General features: G+C 47.4%; 1 protein-coding gene across 6 annotated transcripts in view; it reads left to right on the plus strand.

Moving 5' to 3' along the window:
- The window catches only part of LOC119450367 (dopamine receptor 1), a 439,710-nt gene that overhangs the window by 357,277 nt on the left and 56,816 nt on the right, over positions 1 to 25,617 (plus strand). For 5 of the 6 annotated variants that reach the window (XM_049665832.1, XM_049665831.1, XM_037713800.2 and 2 more), the window contains one exon: positions 76 to 186. The exons of the other annotated variant lie outside the window; for it this stretch is intronic. The gene's annotated coding sequence lies outside the window, so the exon portion shown is untranslated. The remainder of the gene's footprint in view (positions 1 to 75; positions 187 to 25,617) is intronic. 6 annotated transcript variants of the gene reach the window in all.

The following is a 25,617-nucleotide window of genomic DNA, read 5'->3' on the forward strand; positions in this document are numbered from 1 at the left end:
TCTCGTACAACGTGCGAGGCCGCCCAGTGTGTGAGTTATGCGCTGTTTTCTCATGCCGAAAACTTGTGTGCGCAGGTGACGCCACCGTCTCAAGCAGGGAAGCCAGTGAAAGCCTGTGGGGCACGTGCCCAACTTCCACGCCGACAACTCTAACCGCTGCGCCCACATCTCTACGAGGACTGTGAGGTATGATTAAAGAAGCCGATAAGATGCATATACAGACGATGGGAGTAGGTTGACGTCAGGCTAGGAGCTATTGTAGATTACGAAACAGGCGGCTATATCTTTTCGCCTGGAAGGTAAAGTTCGCGTTCAGATCCCCTCTAGAATGTGACGCGTACGTATTGTGATAGCGTTTGAGCCGGAAAGATTTCATTTTCCGTGGGCCTTTCCGTAGCGAGGATGGCCGCAGCCGTCTTCGTTCCACCTCAAATCTTCAGAGTCAGCCGCATCCGGCGTTCTCTCTCCCTCCTTCATCAACTACTGTTCCGTGATCTCCGTGAAAAAGACCCCCAGTCGATATCGCTCCTCGATCTGCCTTCCACGATCTTGCCTTCTCCATTCACTTTCACCCACTCTCCTGTGTTCCCTGTTTCCATTTTTAGCCACGTGCACTTCGTAGCAAAGCCACTTCGCCGCTTCGTGTAGTGCGCTGGGGGTGCTCCCTCTTCAATCTTCTGGAGGTCCGCCACATATTGATCGAGCACGTGGCTTCCTATAAGAAAAACAAAAATAGGGAACACGGGGAAACAAAAACGACAGAGAGAGAGAGAGACTGTTGAACGCTGTCATACATCCTCCCCCTTCTACAGGCTAAACGAGTGGGTGGGTAGAATCCCTTAGCAAGCTGTGGCTTGTTGTAAACTCATTGTTGAATATTCTTTTTTTTTTCACTATTTGTCAAGTTGGTGCATGGTTCTCTTTCTCTCTCTCTCTCTCTCTCTCTCTCTCTTTGGTTCATGGCTTCTGTTTGCCCTCGCTATTTTCCTGCATCATCTTGCATTGTCCACAGATAGCAAGCTGCCGTACGCACACTATATTGGCGGCAGTTATTGCTGACTGCGGTGTTCTTCCTTATTTCTTTTCATTTTGTGCATGCGATGGAACGACGTTTTCGCGCTTCCATATTTGTCCTGCCAACGCACTGACTGTGCCGGCGACAAACATTGGTATTTGTGTGTGTTATTGCGCGCGCGCGCGTGTGTGTGTGGGCGAGCGCGCGTGTTCTTTCTCATTTTCATTCCCATCATTCGCGACTCAAAATGCGTTCTTACAACGCCTGCGGACATCGCTGGATGGGATGACGTTTGCCGCTTTCGCCTCGCCAAAGGTCCCGACCCGCCTTCGTCAGAATGAGCAAAGAAACAGTCAATTGAGGTGTTTGGGGAATGGTGATGGAAAGGGGGGGGGGGGGGGGGGCACCTCTGCAGCGCTCGCCCGGAAGCGAAGCGTGCTTCCAGGAGAATTAAGAGGGGAAATTCCACTCCCCGAGGTATTTCATGGAATAAGCATTAAGTTTCTTCATTTGTTTTTCTTTTTGATGTGTTCATGTTCTGCCACGTCGTTAGAGAACTGCATTTTCTCCTTTCCTTGCTCCAAAACACGAGTGTGATTTGAAAAAAACAGAAGAAAGCCATCCGCTTCTCGCGACCGCACTTGTTTTTGAAATCAGCTGCAGGCGCTCATATTTAACGGAATGAGGGCCAGCGAGGGTGCGACGCAGATTAAATTGCGTTGCAACGGGAGATGGACTGCCAGGAACGATTCGCTTGCTTATGCTATCCGAAAAGTGACGCTGTTCAAGTGTGGCTACATAAGGAAAAGCGCTGATTTTATAATTAAATGACCGAGAAATGACCGAGGTGTCACCAGCCATCATTTTGTAAGATGTCAGGAACCGCTTTCCAATGAAACCCAAGCTCGCGAGCTAAGCAATTTTTCTGGTCCTGACTGTATACAGCGGAGAGCGTGAACGCCAATCTGAGCCACAGACGCCATAGAAACGCTGATTCACGTACTAGCAGCCCTGGAGAACGTCGGAGCTTCAGATAAAGGTCGACAGATTGCAGACGAGAATTTTTGAACTCATTCCAGCTCCAGTGTGTAAAGTATAAGCTCAAATATAGCCCTGTGTAGCCTACTCGAACCAACTATTCTTGAGAGTGGGATGGAAGTACTTCGGGACACCATCATGAGCAGAACGGCCGCCATATTCTACCCGCGATAAGTGGTTGGACAGCCGTCCACTTTCATAGTGTACAGTTCCAGGCGCCCAGCCTTGACAGATGTCTACGCAGCAGGCAAATGATAAAGAGGGACGAATGAGAAGTGCGAACACGTGGAGCTGCCCATCACGCCTGCAGTCGATCACGAGTCAATTTCATTGAAGTGAAGACCAGACGCGCGTCTTGTTGACATCCATACTTTTCCTTTCTCTCTCTTTTCCTTCTCCTACGCAGCGGGCTTCTAGACTCATGCCCCGTTTTTTGAAGAGAAAGTTACGGCCCCTTTTCCCGATTTTCCTATATTTCCATCCCCCTGAGCAAGGTAGCAAACCGCCAAATGGCTCAATGAGCCATTTGGAAACGTGCTTCCGTGTATGGTACGGTTGTGCGTATTCAAAGCTGTATGACATTGGAAATATTCAAAGCCGTACAGGCTACAGAGGCACTAAGCAAAACGGCCCATTTAGAGGAAGATCGTCACAACGTCAGCTAGGTACCACTAATCGTGAAGCAACCGCGCATTAATAAAACCGGTGGCTAGCTCACTCACTGCTTCTGAACTCATTTGGGCTGCTCAGTCCTGGTTAACCTCTCTGCCTTTCTTCTATTGTTTTCCTCTCTCTCTCTCTCTCTCTCTCTCTCTCTCTCTCCAGTTCGCTGCCTTTTAAAGAGTGCCACAATTATAGCGCGTTGGTCGTAACCGATGACACTGGAAGTAATTTGCAAGGAATGAGGATGAGTCAGCTTCTGATATTCGAAGGAGCCTTTGAGGTGTCCTAAAACTACGCAAAGAGTTTGTGAGGACCGTCGCATGTGTTGACAACACTTCGTTTTGTTATCGTTTATTCATTTTTCAGTTGCCTCATACAGAAGGAGAGTAGTTTTTAATGATTTGACTTCCGACTACGCATTTGACTACGCATTATTTGACTTCCGACTCGATTCTACGCGGAGGCCGGCTTAGGTTCGAATAAACCCGGCAATGACGCCACGCTGACGAGCCCTATTAACCGCGTCCGTTATACCGAATTACTACAAAGCGTAGGTACAACGATGCCTTCCTGTACGCTCAATTTGGTAGACAGCGACTATTTCCGGCGGGTAAGGCACCGAGGCGCATTTGTCATCTGACGTGACAACGCCGACCGTTCCGTGACCGTGGACACCGATGGAGATCTGCGTTCCGCGAAGCACCCAGTATAGTGTACGTGTCCGAGACCCACACGTATACGCAAATAGATCACGCGTTCTGTCTCTATCGCTCATCTCATAGAGGAATCACGACGCATCCCTCTAATAGTGACCTATAGCGAAAAGTGGAAGCGACAAGAACAAAAAAAAAAACGATAGCGAGAAAGAGGTAGTGCTCGTAAATTATTAATGACGATGCCACACCTCTGCCCTCGGGGTGGCCAGTGAAGCGACGACGCATGCGCACCCAACGAAGGCCACGCTAACAGCGCCTATAACAGTATATATACAGGTAGCGTGCGCATATACGGAGCCCGTCGTTACCAAGAAGTCCGGTCTCTCTATACGAACGTGACTCGCCCCCGGGGGTGGGCAATTTGTCTCAGCGTTGAGACAGCCTTTGTTCTTTGTCGCTTACCGTTCCGTTCGCAAAGCCTCCGGTGGTGTTCCTTCTCGGCCTAGGGTAAAACGGAGGCGGGGCTCGGGAGCACGGAGGTGCAGCACCCCTTCGTCTATGTAGCGTTGTACCGACTATGCGTAAGCTTTCGCCACTCTTTTGCTGTAAGTCCGGTAATTTCCTGTTTCCTGCTCATGTGCATATGTAGGAAGGGCACGGGGACATTAATAAACCTTTCTTTACCTCGATTTCTCTCTCAATCTATTTATCTCGGGTAACCACTATATAGTCCCGAAAGGCAAGACAGCGTCTGCTTACATACCGTGGATTCCTCGTGCAGAGGTTATTATATATGAATCGTAATAAGTGGGGGGGGGGGGGGGGGGGACTAAAGACGGGGCTGCAGCCAAATTACACGTTGTTACCGGACGACCTGGCGCAGCGGTCCTGTGGCAGGTGCGCGCTTCACAGTGTTGCATATATACACAGCACGTTGCTTTTGGCGCTACTTTCCTTACCACCTCTCGGGCTATAATTTTTTTTCGCACACTATCGTCTTATCTTTCGCGTGCGGTCGTGTGTAGCCTGTGCAAATAGGTGAACTTGGAGGGTCGTATACTTTCATTTATACGTCCGGCCGGTCACAAGCTCAAAAACAAATCGGTGTTCACGCGAGGACACTGGCGCACAATTTGCGCCGCGTATATATGCGTGTGAATCACAGCCTAGTCGTGAACGGACTAAGTATAGATGGTTAATCCGAGGATGTTGTTACGGGGCGAGCGGACGAGTGAAGGAACGCGTCGTAATGCGCGCTCTTTTTTCCGCCAGCGTGGCACGATAATGCGATAAAGCTAGAAAGTCTCGCTAACCAGAGGGCCGAGATTTATTTCGAAGAAAGCGACTTGGCGCGGAGAGCATCGGAGGTTTTTGCTGAATTGGGCTGGAGAACTCAAGCTTGCGTATGTCTGTAGCGCATGGCGAGAATGTTAAACAGGGACAAATTTTTCTGGAGAGTTGCCATGCTAAACAGCACGTGTATATGGAGCTGGGGGCGAAATAGACGGTATACACCGAACTGCGGAAGACGTCAACGGGCCATATGATGGTCGCGGCGACGGCTATGCATTGAGCCGCGCGTGCTTTTGTGGGCCACAAATGTCGTGTCGCATGCACGAAGTTGGCGCCCACTATGTGTATCGACGTTCGTTTTTGAACCGTTGAAGACGTGCCGCGTAGTAAATGCCTTTTACGCTAAGCTTGCTTGATCTGCAAACATTCCCCTCCGGAAGGCGTGCCAAAAGAAACGGTCAGTGCTCATTTATTAGTGTTTAACGGATTCTCTATAGTATAGAAAAAAAATGTCACAGTTTCGCCCTAAGGACGAAACAATGAATGCGATAGCAACACAGCAATGTCATGCGAAGTAAGGTGAGCGGCTTTGGTAGCAATATGAATTGTAGTAAACATGAGCTGATTAAGTAAGCAGGTGTGCTGCGGCGTAAGTAGACGGACATGAAGAGAGACTCGATGACCACGAGAAGGCGCGTGTGAAACGGTGGTGTTGGTGAGAAGCGCTTCCCGTGGGCAGCGCGTGCGAAGGGACACACCTGTAGCACTACACTGCCGATCCGGGCAGCATTGCATGTGTAGCGTGCGTTGGAAAATGTGGCCCGACTATTACTAACTGAATGAACAAGCGTGGTGTGAGTGCGCACAAGCAAACATGAATAGATCACACTGAATGACTGCAGACAACGACTGTCAAAACGCTGGCAGCAAGCGCATACGCCGCAGCGGGTGAAGGTACGTGCGGTCTATCGCTTCAGCGGAAACTGAGTGGCGAATGCACGGCGCATAAAGGTCAGAGCCGTGTGGAGATAAGAGACGGTGCGGGCGAGCGACGAGCGCGGTTGTTGGCAGAGTAGAAGTGCCCCCCCCCCCTCCCGCTCCCTCCGGCGCTGGCTTCCCGCTTCCTTGCTTGCGCGTGGGAGATTGAGTGCGTTCGGTCTCCGTGATAGCGCGCGTCCCCGCACGCTTCCGCTCGGGCATACGGCGCGCGGCGAAGATTTTATCTATGGGGAACCTCACGGCGACGGCGACGGCGACGGCAGAAATCCGGTTGAAGTGAAATCCGGTTGAAACCGGTTATAATTGCTATCGCAATAAAAGCTATAGGGATGCAATGGAAGTCATTTTATTTCCGTTAAGCTTCTATTCCATTTCTTTGAAACCGCGCGAGGACTGCGCTGTGATCAACGCAGAAGTGTGTCCGATAAAGCGCGTAATCTGCCGCATCCTTGCTTTAGCCATCATATAACACATAAGCATAGAATAATATTCAACGTTAAAGCTGTATTCACACGACTTGGGCAAGCGTGATCTTGCTCAGCCACAGCGAATCTCGCGGCCTACCACGCTCTTGAGTGCGGTGTGATTCGGTGACATGACTGAGTCAGCAACTTGGTCCTTCGTGTGACTAGCACCTTAAGCGAACGTGCTGATGTCGACGCCGAGAAGAGGCCATAAAAAGTTTGTGCTGAAAACCATCGAAGATGATCGTCCAAATTAAGCAAAGTTTATGCTGTTTTAGGTCATACTTCTCTTGCATCAGTGTTTTTTTTTAATTCTTGTTTAATTGAAGCGCCGTCGTTTTGTGAGCCTGTGGCAAAACTTCGACTCGATCACACTCGAGCCCAGGTGTGGCAGTGCGCGAAGAGTGCCTGGTACAACCTGTGTTGAGACGCAGCTGCTTTTTTTAATGCGAAAACATTATAGGTCCCTTGAAGCCGAAAGGCCAGCGTTGTTGTCCGCAACCAGTGGTACCAAAAATCAATGTGACGTCATCAGTGTCTTGTATGACGTCAGTAGCAATGCAGAATATAGTAAATAGTATAACAACGTTAATTAGTAGTATCTATGGGTAATTCATGGGAATTAAAGTCAATTAGAGTGAAGTAATGTCAACTGAAGTTAGAACAAGTTAGAGTAAGGTGACTTAGAGTAAGGTCAGAAAGAAGGGAAGAGAAAGAGACTTAATGCTTATAGACTTATAGACTTAATGCCTACTTGAAAGTGCGCATTAGGTCTATAAGCGTTCGCAGAGACCTGTCGACTTCAAGTATACTGTAGCAACGCTCTTGTTGCTTTCTGCGCCAGCGATGCGCACGGCCATGGTCCAACGATCTTGGCATCTGAAAGCGGTCTCGAGTCCAGCCGGTTTCATGCTGTCCGGAGAGGGCGGTGCTGGACGTCATTACGGGAACAAAAGCGGAGAACATGTTCAGTAGTTTCTTAGGTCCCGCATGGCTCGCGCGTACGTGGGTCAATCATTCCAGTGCGGAGCGAGTAAGCTTTCGTGAATGCCATCCCGATCCAGAGGCGGCATAACAACGTTGCATTGGAGTGAGAAATTCATGATGGCAGTTGCAGCTTTAAAGCAGGATCAACTTTGTGTAGGCGGCACTTCGAGGAGCTAGGAGACGACCAATAAATGTGCGTGATAGTCCGAGCCAGGAAATAAATTTTGCCCTGTGGCGTCGGTTCTCGATAGTAGGATCTGAACCGCCCGCTCGGGCTCCTTCACGCGCGGACTGCGGGCAGTCTCGGCGACGAAGTCATTTCCTGTAATGCGCCCTGGCAGTCACTGAAATATTATCTCGTGCCCTTTCTGGAGAGCTTGATAGGGATCATTTCTTATCTCTTCTAACAATTAATTGCTCGTGAGTCCTGTGGCGTATTGGGCAAACTGCAAACTGCAAACTCTGAAGGGCTGTATACTTGAGTCGCAAAATATGGCCCATTTGCGAGGTCGCTCAAATGTGTGGTGTCTCCCATTGACACACTATATTGCCACGTGTCTAGCGCGGCGATGACGACGACATAAGACACGACGGTGTCACGACGGTGAAAGCTCGAAGGACAAACGAACCGCACTTGTCGGCAGAGGCAGCAACAAGAACGGACGGTTTTAAAATACCGCGCGCTAGTCACTGCTTCTTCTTCTTCTTGCTATGTTTTTTCATAACTGCCGATGTGTCTTATGTCGTCGTCATCGCCGCGCTAGACACGTGGCAATATTAGAGTAGCTTTACCGAACTACCGTTACCATGACTGATACCGCCTGCCGTCCACTGCGCGTGCAGATTGTTTAGAGGGCGTGAATAATTCGCTTAAAGTTAATATAAATTCCGGGGTTTTTGGTGCCAAAATCACGATGTGATTGTGAGGCACGCCGTAGTGGAGGACTCCGGATTAATTTTGACTACCCGTGTTCTGCATCGTACACCTAACCATAAGTACACTAGTGTTTTTTTTTTCTTTTTTTTTTTGCATTTCGCATACACTTAAAATGCAGCTGCCACGGCCGGGAGCTGAGCAAGGTAACGCCATAGCCGCTGGGCTACCCCGACGGATGCTGCATAGTTGGGAGAGTGTGGTAGCAGTAACGGAGGAATGGTAATGATATATTCAAATGTTCGTCTTGCGTCGAAGCGAGGCTTTATACTATGCAAATGTATCAGACGGGTTGGTGCAATGAGCAAGCAGCATAAATTTGTGAAAGCTATACCACCAACCTTCCGTCGAATAGCTACGTATCATCAACAATGCGATGTCTGCATTTTACAGTAAATGTACAACCGGAAGGATGACACGAGGTGCGTACGGACGATCGACCCGGCTTGGGATGATCATGTGCGTTTACACGTTTGCCCTTTCGATTGGATCGCGCCCATCCGTAGCTTCCGCTTCGGTGCCAGTTTAAATTATGAAATGCGGCTCAAAGCCCCCCTCCGGGAGTCGCTTCGTTTCTCAATACGCAGCTGCAGGCAGGGCGCGCGTCACGCAGAAGCACAGGCACGCGCGGCGCCTCGACAATTGCGTCACGAAGTACGCGGGGCACCGTACCAAGCCAAACATTTCAGCGAGCGGTGTCGCGTCATTCACGGGCCATTCGCGCCGGATGCTGCAGCTGCCGAGAATAAAAATGAAAGCCCGCGCGACGAGGAGCGATTAAAACAAAAGAGAAAGCACAGCGGTCCAAACGCGTTCAAGGCTTTGATCGGCGCGGACAAAAGGAATCAACTGCCGATGCCTTGTCACGGCGTCCCGAGCTTTCTGTTCCTAGCGCAGTCTGACAGCCATGACGCGCGACGGGTTCAGCAGAACAATCGGCGGCGCGCGTGGCCGCCAGACGCCGGTCGCTACGGTGAATGAGGGCGATTGCGAGAACGCCCTTGGTCTTGATGCTTAGTATCCTGTCGCTTCTTTATTTCTTTGTTCGTTTGCTTGCTTGCTTGTTTGTGTGTTTGTTTGTTTGATTGATTGCTTGTTTGTGTGTTTGCTTGTTTGTGTGTTCACTTGTTCTGCTTGTTTGTTTTCACCGTGAAAGCCGTTTCAGTTGAGGGAGAGCTTAAAAGTTTGAAATGACCTGCGAGCCATAAATAAATAAGCGAGAAAGAAACGACTGCGCTTGAATTGCTCGCCGCTCCGAGAGACGCTGAGTGAAACGCTAAGGCGTCACATTTCTGCGGGGCTATCGCTCACCGCCGAGAGTTTCGTGGAGGCTCTTTTCGCATTCAAAGATGCCTTCAAACCGTGGAGTGTAGGGCAGCGGAGCTGTGGAATTATTTAACCCTTCTCTTGCCTTCCCAGTAAACGTTGCCTTAAACGAGCTATACCGAAGCTGTCACTCACCGTCCTTATATGATTTTGTTATGTCGGGGTTCGTGCATTAAATATTTATCTTAAGCTTAAGTCCCTCTCAATGGCATGCGTGTTTATTTTCTTCCTCCCTTTCATGCTTTCTTTCTTTCTTTCATTGTTTCCTTGCTTCTCTTTTGTTCGGCATTGGTTTTCTTTAGAACAGCCGGTCGCTGCTTTCAAAAAAAAAAAAAAAAGGCTTCTCTGCCATCGCTGGCCCTTTGCTGGGGAAGTAAGACATATTCAAGTGGTCCTAAAACTTTTATTTCGGAGTCCTAAGGAAATATAAACTGTTTATATTGAAGTCAACTCATCTTTCTATTTTAGGCAGTGCGTCGCCGTGGGCGTTCTACTCTGCGACTGCAAGAAGAAAGTGACCTTCTTCGCCTCGCAAGGTTAAGATTGAGGCTTGTACACAATCGAAAAGCAAAGGACAACTTCAGAGATAACTTTACTTAAAAACAGCTGTAGTTATTTCTACACGTCTCTGTACAGTAACTCATAACTCGCTTATTCACTGCAGCAGAGGTTACTCCTGCTCCACAGCAGTCGCGATGTCCCAATATGTTATTTTTTTAACACTTTTATTGATACGTTCTGTTCCTAACGCTAGCCTTTAACGATACTGCTATTGCTAAAAAAATCCATGGGCAAACTGATTTAAAATTTTTTTATCGCTTGCATCTATCTGCACTGATGGTTATAAGAAAGAAAAAAAGAGCGATATAGATGGAGAGAGTTCTCGCTGGAACACAGCGGCAGTGGTGGTTGCTGAGAATGACTACACACGAAATGACAGGTGCTAAAGTATTACCCCGACCTCAGGCACACTGAAGCGCGCTCTCCAACGACGCAGTGACTGAATCGGTCGATTACGAACTGCCCATCGCACCAGACTCGGTATATGGGGTTGGCAACTGTCCCACCATTTCCTGTATTGTCGTCGATCTTCAGGAAACGCTACGCCATGACCTTGTCCGAACGATCATTTGCCCCGGTTAGGCTCCGAGGTGGATCTCCCTTTCCAAGCGCTCGTGCGTTCTTATGTGCCTTGTAGAGCGTGTGGCTTGTAACCGTGGAAACCTCCCTAAACTTTTGTTTCTTTTCTGAATTTTTTTTTCAATTATTTTCAGGAGCCTTTTAGAGAATAGAATGTTCTCTGTAAAGAATAGCTTGTCACGAGGCGAGTGAAATCAAGTGCTTATGCAATACGTGAGGCGTATCTTAATATGACGATGAAATTCCGCGTATATAAAATACGCGCATGAAGTACAGCGCGAACCACTGTTAAAGGGAACACATGAGTGTAGTGCACGCGCGAGCTTTCCCCTCTGACAAGTACAGGATCGGCCGAATTCGCAGCAGACGACTTACGGTATTGGAGGCTGCGACATCACTATAGACACCTACGCCGTGCAATGACAGGTTGCCAACCCGCCGTGGCGGCTTAGCAGCTATAGCGTTGCGCCACTAAGCACGACGTCCAACATTTCAGTGGGAGCGAAAAGCGAAAGCTGTCGTGTACTTAAGATTTGTTGGTACACGTCAAAGATCACCAGGTGATCAAAATTATACCGTTGTCCCCCACTATAGCATAACTCATACTTAGATGATTAGACACAAGCCGTATTAGCCCCTAGAACATAATCATAAATGTAATTTTAATTTTGACATATTTTTCAGCCAGTACTTGGCAGCTAGAACACCGGCAAATGAAAAACTACACGTTATAGTGTTCCTTTCAACAGTGGACCAACCTGTACATTCTAAAGAAGGTCAGCGTACCGCCGTACCGCAGGCACCAAGATATCCTGGAAAAGTATCGCGTAAAGCTGAAAACAAAGAAAAGAAAAAAAACAGGAACACGTCAGGAAATGTATAAATAAAACCGTAGACACCAGCGCATTCACACCTTCATTTCCCCGCCGCTCCCCTAAGTTATCACTTTCCGCTAAAGACAGTTTGCAGCCGTAGCTCGGCTTCTATCCTTTCCTTCTGAAAAAAAAAATAGATCTGCGATATCCCGACCGACTACATGCACCTTAGTTGTGCCCACGCTCCTGGACTGACTCCCAACGTCCCCGCCTACTTTAAACACTCGGCTATTTCTGAACTGTCTCCGACGGAGAACAGATGGAGCTAACACTTGTATACGCATTGCGATAGGGCTGAAAATCACCGGGTACGTCTCCATCCCCCCCCCCCCCCCCCCACACCACACACACACTCCAACTCGGTGGCATCGCTGAGCCGCAGCGGATCTCAGGCGTTTCGTATGTATACCCGCACATCTATCGTACGTCAATAGCGGCTATTGACTCTAGCGCTAAAAATAATGTACGGCGTAGGCTTCAAACACCATCAGCCTTAAGCTGACTAAAATGTGCGCATGAAATATCGAGTAAGACAGTTTCACAGGGGGAGTTACGCGCGCTAAATGTGGTGTTCTCCATTTGCGCATGTAAAAGGACACGCTTTTGTCGCCTCGTGCAAACAGTTGTAGCGGCGGCGTCAGTGGTCCGCACTTGGCGGAGGGAAGTTTGCGTATTCACTGTTAGATGTTTATCTTTGACAGAGCAATTGATCTTTCAGCCTAAGCAATCAATCGCCCTTCGCGAAACTCTTGAAGACGGTTTGGTATTTAAACACTGTAATGTACATTATTTGTGTATGTTGGAGCTTTCTTGGTTTAACATACGCAATTACTTTGTTGTCTCCAAAAAAACATTGCGTGCACTTTGCCAGTCTGTGCTACTCTTTCATTTTTCAATTCTGAATCGCTGGTTACTTCTATTAGGCTCGTCAGGCATAACAACTACAAACTTACACGCCACCTGCTGGGGAGCGCAACATAAATTACGATCCACTTTCTCTCCACCCTTTATCGTAGCTTTACTCTCTGCACACCGTGCAACCAGCTGAAGAGGTAGAAACAAGGCGAGCGCCCCCTGATGCATCAGTATACCGACCACACCCCTGCGCTGTGCAAACGAACCAAACTAAACCAAACAAAAGCGAAATTATCACTCCTATTCCCGGCGACTTTTTTGGTCCTCGGTTCCGACAGTCACGGGAGCGTTATCGTCAACATTGTTACTTTACCGGCGTTCACGTCCAAGGTTGGCCAGCCAGCTGGCCACACGGCCGAGTGTCCCAAAGTGGAAACCACAACGGGCAGGAAGGGCATTAGCGAGTTGGGGAGTTGTCGGTGGAAGGGGAGCGTGCGGGCTTCATTTATCGAGCGGTAGTGTCCATTCCTGCGACCGCACGCGAGGTGAAGGGGAGGGGAGAGCGTGAGGGACAACCGACAGGGGTACATCGCAGAGGGGAAGCATGGAGGGAAAGTGGGACCGGACGCACGGACAACGTCTCGTGGTCAAACTCGCTTGCGAGAGTTTGTGCGAGCCGGGCTCCGCACGACAAGCGTGCCATGGCGAAATCAATCGTGTCTTCTCTTTGCTTTTGATTTCTTTCTCTCGTAACGCTCGACACGTGGGGGTCAGTGTGGGCAACAAGGAGAGCACGCGGGCAGTGTTTGCGGCTGCGACCCACCCCGCCCCCTTACCAATCTTCTCTCCATTTTTGCTCTGTCTGCTTCTGCTTTCTATTCTTTTGGCAACGTTTGTTTTGTTCCTCTGTTTGCTTTACCCGGTGTTTCGCAACTCTTGTTGCGCTGTTTCTTCCGCTTCTTCTTCCCTCTTTTCGTGAGGCGTTTGTTTTTTATAGTTTTTGATTTAGATTTTATAAACTCTCACACCTATACTGCCATGCGCTAAGCATTTGGTCTTTTATGGGTAAGTTCGCTTTGTGCCTACATGATTTCGTATCATTTGTTTTTTGCCTTCGCCAACTCTCCTTTTCATCTAATCTAATCTAATCTAATCTATCTATCTATCTATCTATCTATCTATCTATCTATCTATCTATCTATCTATCTATCTATCTATCTTCACTTTTTCTTTCGTTCGTTCGTTCTGTCTTTTCTGACTCTTGCTCGCCAATGGAGCAGGGTGGAGGGCAATGGAACAAGGTTGCCCCGGCTAAAGAGGCCAGAAATGGTAAAAACGACCAGAAAAGGAGGTCGGAGGTCGAACGCGCCGAATAACGGGCACTCGGGGCCGAAAGACGTAAAGCACCTCGCGGCCGCAAATATATATACCGTATAGACATATCAACGACAATGACATGGTGCCCCTCGTCCGCCCTCTGGCTCGCTCTATATACGTGGTCGTTGGTTTCCGCGGCCTGAACGCGACTCTGCTCGCTTGCCGCTTTTCTCTGCCATTCTCTTATGCTTTTAGAGGGAGCGACACGCGAATGCTGCGCTCTTTCGGGCGAATGCCGTTGCGTGACGTGACCTTTCGTCTTCACCCACAGACGTCCCGGCGAAATTTTTATTTTCTGGTGTGGAAAAAAAAAAGTGCAAAAACGCGCCTGTGTTTGTTTTTGTTCTCGTCATTTCTTTTACAGATATTTCTCATTTTATTTTCTGTACTTGCACAAAGAGGATGTAGGTGTCAGCGAGTTTTCTCTCTCACTCTCTCTTCTCTGCTCGCCCTTTCCCAGTCATTTGCTTTTCGCCTGCGCGCGTGCTTTTGCGTTGTCTGTTGAAGCCGCGCTCTGTCCATGAAAGGCCTCTACTTTCAACACCTGAAAACTGCTCTTCGCGCGTGAGCGCTCAAGTCAGTCACGCAGTGTTCATTAGCGCTGCCGAAAGGAAGAAACGCGCTTCTGCGGCCGCTGCGCTAATTACTACGTTTGTCTATTTGGAAGCCTCGGTGTACCTCTAGCGTAACGTGACATACGTGGTCTTGGAGTACGTGGGAGACATTGTTTATTCAGCGTGTCTCGATGCAAACAAGCGCATCCAGAAAGTATGCGGCATTTATTACCGTATATGTGATATGGCCTCCGATGGCGGTCGGAAGGCGGTTGTTGGGCAAAATAGAGCGATCACGCAGGTCATGCTTGTTAGACAAAACTGGGTCTTTTTGCGTTAATTGAGTTCTTACAACTGCGTAATTTACAATTTTGTAAGTTGTGCCAAAAACAGTTACCCAAACTGTCTGTCGCCTAGAAAGGAATGATGGTTCAGTGCGGATTGTGCCGAAATGAGGATTCTTCCAATAACCATCAGTTTATAATAGTTGTAATTGAGACTAGGGCCCGTATTAAAGAAAGAAACTTTAACGCTAGAATTGTTCGTAAGACCGAATACTAGCTAATGCGAATGCTGAACATAACATTAGCGGTCAATCACTAAGAACACGAAAAGATTCGTGAATTCGGCCCCACGATGTCAGCAGCTTCAAACTTTTGGGCAGTCATGGCAGTGTCATACCTAAGTATAGAATGAAGTATGAGGAATGTACAGGCTACGCTACTTTGCCTAGTCGCTCGCTTAAGGTGCTGTTTCAGATTAACGCGATGTTACTGTATCAGCTGTTCTATTGCCAAAGAGCAGCCGGCGCCGTATTCATGTGTCATCATCTCTATCCGTCTTGTCAATAAAACAAATGCGATAACGCATAAAATGGCTCGCATGGAGCACACTGCACACACAACGTACACAGTCAGGCGCCAACCTAAATCTAATCGCAATCTTTTGTTCAGGATAGTGTATTGCAGGATAGCTTTCTCATGAAGAATTTCACATGACGTAGGCTGCATAAGAGGATCTTTGTTTCCTGTTCACGGACCATGTTCTATAGTCGACGCAGTGCTGCTGTCTATATCCTGCATACATGGTTAACCTTCCTGTCTTTCCTTTGCCTTTCTCTCTCTCTCTTTCTCTCGGTAACCTGTATACACGTGCCTGTATCCTGTGTGCTCATTCAACAGCGAATAGAAAGGCAAAGTATCGGACACGGCGAGAGCGTGGATTTGGTAAACGCTATTTTAGGAGCCGTCTAAATTTGGTCCTTAAGCAGACATCGACCCCCTTTTAACAAAATGCGACACTCGTGTTCATCGACCGAAACATCGAATTCTCGTCTCCGACACAGTTCTTGTTTCTCCATCCGCGCGCACGCACACGAAACACGAGAGTAGAGTGCTTCCTGGCCAATCGCTTTCTTTGTTTCTGCTAGCTTGGAGTCGATAATGTTTGGTTAAATAGTTGTTGCTGTTTCTGCTGCGGCACAAAGAACAGGTGCTGCTGAGGACCCCGGCTCGGGAGAAACGAGAGGCTGCAATTAACGAGTGGAACCAAGACAGCGGTGACGCAGGCAAGGAGCGTCCCTAATGGAATCGGGCTCTGAAAATCCCGTAAGAAAAAAAGAATTTCGTAAAGCCAGCTCAAAGAATCCTTCGTCCGCCGTGGTTTGCTTAGTGGCTTTGGTGTTACGCTGCTAAACACGAGGTCGCCGGATCAAATCCCGGCCGCGGCGGCCACATTTTGATGGGGGCGAAATTCAAGAACACCCGTGTACTTGGATTTAGGTGCACTTTAAAGAACCCCAGGTGGTCAAAATTTATCCTGAGTCCCCCACTACGGCGTGCCTGATAATCAGATCGGGGTTTTGGCACGTAAAGCCCCATAATTTAAAGAATCCTGCAGCGGTCAATGGAGAAGTACGAGACACGTGGTAGAACAAAAATACCTTGTCATACAGCATGGCAGCTCGCATGCCTATAGCTTTGCTCGTTGGTTGTATTGCACGTTAATAGTTGTTGACGTGGTAAACAGGAACAGCTTACTGTTTCAGCAGACGTAGGCACAACTATCGTTGTTGTAATTCAAAACCTAAATCGGAACAGCAGTGCTGGCGGTGATAGGTTATATGACCATAATGTGTTAATTATAAAGGTAATAATGCATCATATTTAGTGTGGGCATACTACTGTAGACCAATGTCGGGAATGTGTGCGTGGCAACGGTAGTGGCGATGTCTGGTAACACTGTTTTCAACCATAATGCGCTGTAAAACGCCCTTCAGTTGCACGGCTCATCTTTTCAAAAAATAAAAACAAGGATACGGAAATGTTTTTTGTTGACTATGTTGCTGCCAACGCGCTCACGCCGGCAGATTAGTGTAACACAGCCACTCATTTGAATAAGCGTTTAAATCGTAGAGTTGCTCGAGTTGCTAGTTCAGTATTGTTGGAACAATAATTGTCTGTTTCGGTTGAACACAGCGTGGTAATATGTCATCATCGACGCTTCTGTTCCAATCTACGTTTTCGAGTTCAGATCCACACTGGAACGTCAACCCTATATATACTAAATCATCGTGTAATGTAACGTGGCGTCTCCTGGCAGAAGCCTTTTTCGTACTATTGAGCTATTGTTGTTTATTAAGTGTCGTTATTTTACACGGTGTCTATTAAATCAGGGAAAACAGGTCATCAGAAAGGCCGACTACTTCAAACATCAAAAATCAATCAAATGACTACGAAGCGGCAAAAGAAATTATTCGTGTTATACGTATATGCTCTGAATCTTGAACTGTATAGTGTGTCATCATTTTCTTTTTCTTTCTCGTATATAATTAAGAAAGGATTGTTTGGACTATGCAATGTAGGGAGCCCAGATCGCTGTCAAGCCGCAATCTTGTGGCCCTTCGTCTGTGCCCCTGCCACCATGGGACATGATTCCGAAAGCAGCTGAATGAATGAATGAATGAATGAATGAATGAATGAATGAATGAATGAATGAATGAATGAATGAATGAATGAATGAATGAATGAAAAACGTTACAGGAATATGGCGTGCACATGGTGCTCTTTCTCCAGCATTTCCGTGCTATGAGACGTGCCACTAAGCTGGCGAGATACCACAAGGCCTAGCGTGACTGCTTGGCTTTTATTGTTTGCTACTTGGCCTTCATAACATATACTTTGGGTGGTTAAGTTAGAAAAAAGCGCAGCGCTATAACAGCCCGCCAATGGTGGCAAAAAGATCTCTTAATTGAGGTTGTCTGGCACTTCGTAGCTGATGAGCCAGTTAGACGGCACGTGGGTGTCACGGCAACTTCGAGACAGCCTCGGCGTCACTGCAGGGTTGAGTTGAGAAACAAACAGTCAAAACCTCGTTAGTCGGCGGGTCTACAGTCTCGCACGTGCCAAGGCTAATAACTCAAAGTGGCTAAATTTCTTCTGAAACGGACATAGTGACAAAGGACGGGGAGAGGTCGATGGCCATTAACGGGCGGACGGAGGTCGTTGTCCCCGAGGCGATTTTGTCTCCCCGGCAGGTAACCGCCCTCCACGACAGTTCACTTACTGGAGTTTGGTTTTTTTTTTGTGCTTTTATTTTCAAGATATATATTTTGACGTAGTTCGTTCTTCCTGGATATTGATGCGCAGTTTCGAGTGCCAACCTGTGCTAAATGTGTGTTGTCGGAGAAGTAATTTTTTTAATCTCTTGTGCAATGCTTTCGGAGAATTATTTCGCTTCAACCCACGTTGTGCTCTCACCGGTGATGTTGTACTCTCTCTCTCTCGCTATCTTTTTATCTTCTATCCTCCCTTTCTTCTCTTCCCGCACAGCAGGGCAGCAAACCGAATATAACGTAATTAACTATCCCTGCATTTCCGTTTATTCTTTTCTTTCTCCACATTTTCGGAAAAAGTTACTTCGCCACCGTCATTCGACAGAACTCAAAGTTAGCTGCATGCCGCACTCTATATTCTCGTCATCGCAGACCTCGTATATTGCCAGTACATTATCGGTATACTTATGTCGTACATGTTATCGTACATTATCTATATATTATCGTACATTATCTCACCAAGCATAAACGCATAGCGAACTTGGCTTTGTGTAACTGGACATGCTTCACTTTCCCCCTCTACGCTGACTCGTTGCGTCCGTAAGAAGGCGCCTATGGTATAAATTTGAGCCTTTTTACCTGAAATTACGGGCTAACTTTAACGCCACTGAAATCGGCTACTCTTCTCGTCGCCGCGACTTGAATTTTGCCCCACCGGAGAAGGCTAGGGACAGAGGAGCGTCTAACGAAAGCCGGGTAGAATAACTCGCCTCGACTCCAGATCAGTGCGAGCCGGCAACGCCTTGCGCCTTCCTCTAAATTGCCCCTATGTACTTTCAGAGCGTTAAAAAAAAAAACTCAAGTGAATAATTGCTACGGCATACCCAGCCTTAATTAAAGCTTTCTCGTGAAATCTACGTTCCGTTTACGCACAAGGGTTAACGTTACTGTAGGTTAAACGACGCTGCCTCCGTCGACTTTCTCTCGTACGCCCACTTAGCAATAAAAGAACGAAGTCTTGGTACCGGTTTCCGGCCTTAATTAGAAGCTTCCGGCAAAGTTGTGCTACTCTTTCTTCTTGCTCCCGGAACGGCTAATTTATTCGCAGTTGTTGATCATTTGTTCTGCGCAGTGTTTTATTTATTTATTTATTTATTTATTTATTTATTTATTTATTTATTTATTTATTTATTTATTTATTTATTTATTTATTTGCGCAACACGATCCTGCACATGAAATCTTTGTGTGCATTGCAACTAGAGCATAATGAATGTTTTCAGGAGCACCACACACTGCTCCCCTTTTGCTAGGTTTCTGACGCATAAGTGAATCGAATTACGGCATCTCGGGTGACTCGCTGCTCAGCATTTGAGTCTGACTCGCGAAATTCTGCACGTGCGCTTTTCAGCACATTAAGCGTGACCCACACATGATGGCAGACGTCTCCCTGGAAGTAGAAATAATGTAGGTGGTCTGGCTTATGGTCAATAAATTCCGGGGGACTTTAAGAAGAAGCATGCGGCGAAATACATCGTCGAACCACGCTTGAAGCCGTTCGATTACTTGCACTCATACTTTGGCACGCACCGTACGGGAACTGCGCATAAAAAACTCACGCTTGTGCTTCACTTTGGGGCACTACTTTCAATCAGAGCAAAGAAGCCGCAGGTAGCCTCTCGAAATGCAAGCCCGAGAAATTCCTGGCTTACATCTACGTTCGTGAACCAAGACACAATTTGAGGGAGTCTGCAACTTCCAATTTCTCCAAAGAAGTAGGCCGTCGAAGGAGAATACGCTTTGCAGTCATAGCGTTTTCCGGTTCCTTCCAAACGACTCTTTTTTTCCTCGCGTGAATTCTTTTCTCGAAAAAAATAAAGCTGAAGGCAGTCAACGGTGCGTTATTTATATTCCCGCATGACGGCGCAACGTATTGTATTGCCTATGACCGTTTTAAACATCCCTGTCTCTAGAGCGCGCATAACACTCCACTGGCTGACGCAACTCGGCTGTACTTTATATTATATATACGAACATTCTGTTCTACGTTGCCCTAAATGTCTAGACGTTTGGGGTAAAATAACGAAAAGAAAGAAAAGATAGCAGTGCTCATCTAGAGATCTGTTTACGAAACAAACTGTTGGAAATGCCGAGAATACTTGAAGAAAACACGGGAAGAATGAAACTGCGCAACAGGATTTCGCTTGGTATTGCCACATCCTTCTTGGTTATCCAGTGTCACCGAAAATTTATCGCTCTGCCAGAGTGCGCGATGCGCGTGGTGGTGAGTGAGTGAGTGAGTGAGTGAGTGAGTGAGTGAGTGAGTGAGTGAGTGAGTGAGTGAGTGAGTGAGTGAGTGAGTGAGTGAGTGAGTGAGTGAGTGAGTGAGTGAGTGAGTGAGTGAGTGAGTGAGTGAGTGAGTGAGTGAGTGAGTGAGTGAGTGAGTGAGTGAGTGAGTGAGTGAGTGAGTGAGTGAGTGAGTGAGTGAGTGAGTGAGTGAGTGAGTCTGCCAGCCACAACGCAGGGCAACTGCGCGATGGCTACCGTTTTGGTTTACTTCGATTAGCTGCTGGCAGAAAATATAACGCATACATCGCAGCTATGGAATAACGGCACGCGAAAACGTTCTCTTTAGCAGTAGCTGTGCCTACATTCCGAAGTTGTAGACTCGGACATCACACCACCTTGAGCTTTATGTCAGCGCAGAAAGCGAGCATGAGAGAATCGAATGTAGCGGACGTGGTCATTAGCAGCTTCAAAGAAAAAGAAAAAGAAGCCGAGGTGCTTTTTTTTTCTTTGCATAGTGGGTGCGTATGCATATATAGAACGCCGTGAAAGAGAAGAAATAAAGGGCGATGTTAATCACCGCTCCGCCCCTTGTTCCATCTTTCCCACCCCAGCACTTTGGTCCGAAAAGAACATTTCTGAAGGCGCTTATTAGCGTGTAAGACGTCGCTCAGAAACGGTCTTTGGCAGTTGCTCACGCACGACTTAACTAAGGCGCGTCGCGGAGGAGTTAATTGCTGCCGACAACACGCGTCGGTACGCATACTTTTTTTTTCTCTCTTTTTCAGCCGAAGCCATAACGCTTTCTCGCCGACGGGCATCTACGACTGTAGTAACGTTCCGCTATGAAGCACGCTCGCACAGTTTCCGACAATGTTCTTGCTCTGTCTCGCTCATTTTCTCGCTTACTTCCCGAGAAGACTCTATTCAAACGAGGGAGTACTTTGTTTGTTCTGCATATCCTTGCCTTTGTCTGTTTTCTGGCCTGTCACGAGAAACTGAGTGACCCGTCACGCTGTGGGAAGGTGTCGGCGTGCAGGAAGGCTGTGCGGAGTCAAAGAACCTGCCCTGATGGAAAGGGCTGTTACGAAGTGGTAATTACGCTCCAGTAAAAAAGAAACAACAGTGAAAGACCAGTCGCCAAAAAGGCGTCTGGTTGGCTGCTGTTCGCTGGTATGTAGGGAAACGGGTGAATGAAAGGGAGAGCTCAGCAGACTTAGGCTCCTCATTAGGCGTGTTACAACGCGCTGAATCGGGCTTTGTGCGCGCCGTTGGTCATGCTGCGTCAGAGGTGCTTTCTTTTGGCGATGACTGCAGCTACAGCTACACCGGGGAAACTGGCAAATTCTCGAGAAGACTGAAAGAGTGCAAGTCTGACGTCGAGAAAAACCATCACGTACGTGTCCAACGCACTCGCGGAGCATGTCCCCAACTGCAGTTATGTCGTCGACTGGGACAATGCGTCAGCTGTCACCAAAAAAATAAGCATGACAAAAAAAAAAGATTTCCGGAATTGTCACTGACACAGGTGACACCGGACCCTATGAACCGGACAAAATGGCGCCATACCCCAAGTTTACTCCCGGTCATTACGTCACGTTCTGCCTACTGACGGCGACCTAGTGTCAGTCTCATGAGTAACAAGGAACTCTTGTCGGGTGACTGTCCTCGCTACAATTTACAGAGACGATCGCTCGTACACGCGACAGCGCGTTTCGACCAAAGACCTCTAACAGAGGAACTTATTTTAGAATGCCGACGTCACAAGCCATCGCAGCGGAGGGCGACGAGGGCACTGTTGCAGTTTTTAAGGGCAACAGACTTGGACAAGCGGCTGTAGCCTGAACAGATGTTTATAGTGCTGCAAGTGCTACTGTGCTGTGCCACCTGTGACCGATTGTGATTGTGCGCCTGTGGTCCTTTCTTTCTCTATCTCTACTTTCCTGTCACTTTACCTCCCCCTCCCCTCTCTCCCCAGCGCAGGGTAGCAAACCGGATCTTCCTATCTGGTTAACCTCCCTGCCTTTCCCCTTTCTTCCGTCTCTATCTTTTGTGGGTTACGAAATGCTAATTAAATTTTGACTTGGTAAGTGGCCAGAAGCATTTGTTTTACAGCGAAAGCTGTATATAGCTAGGTGAAACGAAGAACCGTTCGCCACATGTTTCGATAAACGTCTCCATTTGCTGCGCCGTCAGCTACGTCGTTCACTACGTCGTACCCAAGCGCGCGCGCCATTGGCAGCGCCGTTAGCAGCGTCGTTAGCGAACGCGTTCCCGCCATTGTCACGTTGACACTGATCTGCCCGCAACGCCGCCTCCTCGGCTCGCCGTTGTCGCATGCGTTCGATATCTCGAGTTAGCTCGGCGTCGTGGTTAGCAGCATCCGCCCGCCATTGGTGCTTGCGTTCCACTAGAAACACAAACATGTGACCAATAATTAAGAAACGCTTGAATACATCGTCGGGATTAACCCACTGCTAAACACTGGGGCCCGCACGTTTCAGCTTCGCTGGTTAACCATCTGTACGGAATGCTTGGGCGGTGATTTTTCCCCTTTATTCCATTCATAATGAAGCAACTAGTCCAGCAACGTATTTGGAAAGTATTAAGTTGTGGATGTTATCTACATTGCTTGATGTCCTGGTAGTCCTTAACGAATTGTGTAAAAAAACAGCATAAGTTGAGAAGATCGTCAGCCTGTTTCTGGCATACAATGATGTGTATATTTACGTGTGTTGGATATTAGCTTCACACACACCTGTGCAATAACTTCGAGCTTTCCGGAGTGGCAAATTGACTATATCGTGATATATATATATATATATATATATATATATATATATATATATATATGGGCTGCATATCAGCTTCAGACACCTGTGCAAAACGCTCGAACTTTCCGGCCTACACCAAAGTGGCCTGAGATAAGGTCGTTTCCAGAGGCGAATATTCTATGACCGCGGACCGTACTCGTCGACAGCGTAGATCGTGGTTGCTACAGCTCTTGAAGTCTGTCGAACTGAACGAGCATTTGCCTTATGGATAAACTTCAATGCACGTGCGTTCACTCTCTACATCTCTCCAGCTTGCATGTTAACCCTATCCCGCCACGTAAAGTAGCAAACCTGATTGCTATCTAGCGGACCTCCCTTTCTTCCCTATGCTTTCGCTATTAATAGCCCTATTAATAGCCCTCGTATACGTGACGCAATGGGCAAAAAGGATTATTCATCACGAGCCAAAACTTACTCGTTAAAACAGATACTGGTCCTGTACGTCGAAGCTTGTCTAAAATCAAGGATTTTTTTTTTCACGAGTAGATTTAAACTTATCTCAGCTGTGCCCGCGGCTTCGCGGCTTCTTTTCAGATAATTTGTGGACGCCGGTGGACTGATAAATATCTACGTGGTCGCATCGTGATAACTACTGCCAAGCTTCAAATCACTATAGGTCTTTGTTTATTGTGTACGTTTTTGCTGTGGCGTGCGGCAGTAGGAAGACAGTCACGTCGCCCCCTATCTTTTCAGATTGCTTTTAGTGCCCTGGATATAAAAGCCGGAGTGGTGTCAGGCAGAAGTTGAGTGCAGTCGAAATGATCCCTTACAGCCCACAAGGAAGCTTCACGTCTTTTTATTATTATTATAACTGTATATAAGGAGATGTTGATTCCTGTTAGATGACTCTAGCGACTCGTCCGCTCTTAATTCATAGATGTGTTCCAGAGAAATGGTCAAACAAGGAATGTAGAAAAGACTCTAGTAACAACAGGTCTAAAGTTCACATAACATACACACAGGATAAGCACACACAAAGAAATGTTCCTGGGCAAATTCAAGTGAATTCTTGCAGTTTTTAAATAAAAACCACAGGTGTAGCAAACCAGTGCTAGACCTGTGGTAACACACTCCAGTGACAATGCAAGAGACGCTCAATCGGAAAAATCGCCGGCTTCGATCGCCAGGCTAGACCCGCCTGTTGCTACAACCCACCATCAACTCCACTAGATGCCCGAGAGCATAATCTAAAACGCCTTGAAAGAGCACAATTTATCGAACGCAGATGAGCCGGACACAACCAGCAAATATTTAATGTCTGATTACACAAGCCATCAGACCTTAGGCCATCAGGCGCGGGGTATAGGGCTTGTAGGCGTAGGTTTAGGAATCATTATTTATTTACACCATAAGAGGCCTGGGAGGAAGAGAGAGAGTGCGTGAGAAGCCGGCTTAACTATGAGAAACGTAACTTTTACTCATGCTGTACTAGTAGGTAACGCGCAACTACTTTACACGAGACAGATTGTTCGTGTACAAGGACTCCCGTATTACAGTCCGAGTTGCACCACGGCCGCTGCGTACCTTCTCCACCCAGTAGCCGTGGCTTTACAGTGTATGAAAACCTTCACTTTATGTGGAGGACATCAATCAACTAGGTGGGATCACCCCAAGTCAGCTGCGAACTGTTCACAATAGAAATTGTCAAAAAAAAACTAATCGAGCTGCATGAGTCTGTCGATCTATCGCAACGTCTGGAAAGATTTGGCCGCTGTTGTTTCCTGCTTATTTCTTTCAGCGGAGAAAAATCTCTTCCGATTTTAGTATTATTTCTACATGAATCATTTATAATATCCCCTCATCAGTGAACGGCGCCAATTAAGGAGGAAATGCAGCTTCGTTGAGTTTGTTGAAAAAGAAGAGCTTCTATCGACGGCCCGAGCGCTTGAGTCAGGCTTAAGGGCAGCAGTCGCTCATTTCAATACAATAGACTAAAAAATCGGCATCTCTTGCCTTTACCCACGACACTGAGTATTAAAGCAAGCAAAATCTCTGACTACCTAAAGCGCAAGCTCTTCAAGTGGTAAGCATTTCGAGCGCACGAACTTCTTCGGCAATTTTCTTGCGTCGATCGAAACGACAAAATAAAATCGAACAAGAAGCTCGTTCACACGCTTCACTCCTTAAATTCTCTCGCCTAATGCTCCGAAAGTTGTAGAACGGACAGCAAGATATCATACAATTTTCTACAATGTCATCTTCTTTTTGTAATTCCGAGGATTATATCGCTGATTATCCCCTTTACGGTGCCTATAATAAGCCGAGCTCAGTTGCCGAGCTGAACCCTATATCTGGTTCCCACGTACTTTGCTCGTTTCTTTCTTCTTATTGTTATATTTTTGCTGCTAATGAACTCAGAATTCCGAAGAAGAGCCCGGGGGCTTTTCTGGTCTGCGCAGCCAATCGTATACTTGAAAAGCAGCGTCTTTCGGGAGCGCTTCATTGGTTCCTCCATAACGACGATGAATCTCTGCTTTCTTGTTTTTTATCTTTTTTTCTGAACGAGATGCACTGTTCAGCGTCGAAGTTCGCCGCGTTCGACGCACAAATAGAAAAAAAAACTTCTGCAATATTCATCACACTTGTATTGCTGTCGGTAATCGTACATTCCTCTCTCTTTCTTCGCGGTCGTTGACCGAGCATCGCACTGGAACGGGCGAAGCGGATTAAAAGTCGACTCCGTTAGAGCCGAGTAGCATGAATCAGCTGAGGATGTTCATTGTTTTCGTTCCGTGTGCGTCGGAGAATGTTTGCCTCCTAAAATGTATGG

This window comes from Dermacentor silvarum, chromosome 4 (genome assembly GCF_013339745.2).
Source record: "Dermacentor silvarum isolate Dsil-2018 chromosome 4, BIME_Dsil_1.4, whole genome shotgun sequence".
Classification (NCBI taxonomy): Eukaryota; Metazoa; Arthropoda; class Arachnida; order Ixodida; family Ixodidae; genus Dermacentor; species Dermacentor silvarum.